This window comes from Amblyomma maculatum, unplaced genomic scaffold (assembly GCF_055883805.1).
Source record: "Amblyomma maculatum isolate TAMU_Amacu unplaced genomic scaffold, ASM5588380v1 scaffold_13, whole genome shotgun sequence".
Classification (NCBI taxonomy): domain Eukaryota; kingdom Metazoa; phylum Arthropoda; class Arachnida; order Ixodida; family Ixodidae; genus Amblyomma; species Amblyomma maculatum.
In genome coordinates, this window is record NW_028146738.1 from 3580464 (window position 1) to 3582817 (window position 2354).

General features: G+C 40.9%; 1 long non-coding RNA gene across 2 annotated transcripts; it reads left to right on the forward strand.

The window, feature by feature from the left end:
* Nucleotides 1-224: 224 nt before the first annotated feature.
* Nucleotides 225-1868, forward strand: LOC146172113 (uncharacterized). 2 transcript variants are annotated; one of them, XR_014702464.1, is made up of 3 exons: nt 225-534; nt 1184-1406; nt 1791-1868. It is a non-coding gene; the product is annotated as an uncharacterized LOC146172113 (long non-coding RNA). The 2 variants fall into 2 exon arrangements; XR_014702463.1 differs by lacking the exons at nt 225-534; nt 1791-1868 and adding exons at nt 914-1026; nt 1602-1666.
* The last annotated feature ends 486 nt before the right edge of the window (nt 1869-2354 follow it).

Here is a 2354-nt window from a genome sequence, read left to right on the forward strand (position 1 = left end):
CTGCAATTCTTCGCCACGACTGTGTTGCGCTGTTTTTACTTTAGAAATCAGCAGTAATCTTTTTGTTGATGAAAATTTCTAGCCCATACCAAGTAGGAGATAGTGTTTGCAGCGATTTAATTTCCTGAAACGCCAGCAATAAGTGTGCAAAGAAAACTAGTTTCAATGACATGCATCTCGCTCAGCTGCTGGCAAAATACACTCACCATAAATTGACCCTCATTGATTGGAAACTTGAGCAGTGAAGTGCAACTCAGTAGTGTCTCTTCAACAGAGGCACTTAGAAAATAATGCCTTTGACTTGGCACTAGTGCTTGTTATGCTAACTGCGCTATATTCTTGCAGGATGTTCTACATCGTCGAATTCAGCAGTGCGGACGGATTTGCTGCCGTCCCCAAAATTCTGGGTGCAGAATGGGGAAACATTATGGCCGCCATACCGAACCCCGTCTCGTTGCCCAAGCGCTATAAAAGACTGCGAGGAGCCTGGAGAAGAATGGATTGCACACAAATGCCGAATCTTAGGCGAGACTAGTACGTCATTTTTTTTGTCACAAGATAGTATTGTGATTGTAGGGTACTGTTGGAGCTTTAGGTTCTTGGTTGTGGCAGTGTACAAAGGCAACGATGCACATAAGTTAAGCACTGCCAGAGGGGAGAACTTTTGAGCCAAAATGGTGAAATAATCACCCATCATCTTAATTTAATGACTCTTATCAGTAATCGTGTTTGTTGCTCATTGGCTCAAGGTTCCTGTTATAAGTGATATTGTTATGCACTTATTTCAATAATATTGTTGCTAAGCAGTTGTGAACGTTGCCTTTTCACGGGTCTGCTTACTATTTTCATTCAGTTTCCCTTTAGCCGTGTCATTTAATCTTTCTACACTGAACTCTTTGCTTGCTGAAACATATGCTGACGCAAAAAGAAGAGAGAAGAAAGCTGAAGAGGTGTCAGATTTGACAACTGATGAGGAACGGCTGACAAAAAGGCCAAGAAAGCCCACCAAGAAGGCGTTGTATGGAAGTACGAGTCCAGTTTTGCTGCTAAAATGTTTTTGCCTGATATGTTTACACTTTCGATTTTAATCATGCATATTCCATTTGCTTTGCTGCTATATTTGTGAATGTTACTTTAGCAAGCCACTATTGAAATAACTGAATTGAAACATTTTTAACTGCAGTGTCGGATGAAGACGGCAGCAACGTCCCAACAAAAAAAAAGGAAACAGAAGGCTCTTTTTGTTTGTGAGGAAAGTGAAAGCGATGAAAGCTGCGATAATCATCGCCTACCATCTACAGTTCCTACACAACAAGCCAAGCAACTACCATTCGTTGGCCATCCTCCACCGAGACCAGCACAAGTACCAGTGAGCCCAGCAGCACAAGCAGAAAGCGGCATCCAAGGTAAAAACTTGCCTTGTGCTTGTAGTGGGTGTTGTAAGCAACATTTTACTGTGCAGTGCACGTTATAGCTCTATATTTGTGGTTTTATTCTGGCACAAATGTATATTTGGCTAGTTTTTAAATTCTGGCCAGCAGTCCATTTTTGCTGCTGCGTTCTAATGTACTTTCTAATTTTTTTTCTTTTGATCATTTCAGGGCTTCTGAAGAACCTTGTGCAAATGGTGTGGATTCATTGAGTCGTATAATAGATTGAGATGCACAATTAAATGTATGCATAAGCGTGTTCACAGTTCATAACAGATGTAATGGGTTTTGTTAATTTGTAGTAAATATCATTGTCTAGGTTTACTGCCCTAAGTCTGTGATATTGTTTTGTTTGCGCAGTGGCCCTCCGGCAGTCTTGCCTGTTGGGCAAGGAAGTGGACATGAGACATGACATTGGCGACCATTTTCACCACGCACCAGCACGCTGCAAAAAACGGTAGGTCTGTTATGCTGTGTACGGAAGCTGGACTATCATTTAGTCTACTTGTGCATCAAGCTGTGCAAAAACTGGACTTGTCACAGTCACTTAGCTTACCAGCATATCATATGGAACAGCATAGGCAAAACCTATGGGACATAAAAGTAAACTTCTAGGATATAGTGTAAGGCCATCAATGTTGCATCAGCTGTAATTTTGATGGTTTTAAACGCGGAAATTCAGTGGGTGTCCTGGTGTTCTTTATTTTTGTACTATCTGTCCAATAAATATTGGCACGCTCCACACACAAGTAATTCTGGTCCTGCAAATTTAGTTTTAGATGTCTGATTACTTTGTAAGTGCTGTCTTGAATTTTGGCTGAATAATAATCTTTTCGTGTTTTTGTTCTTTTAATTTAGTGGCCTAATTCATGGAATGGATGACCTGGCAGCTATTTGATTGCTCGTCTCTTCTTGGAATTGCTG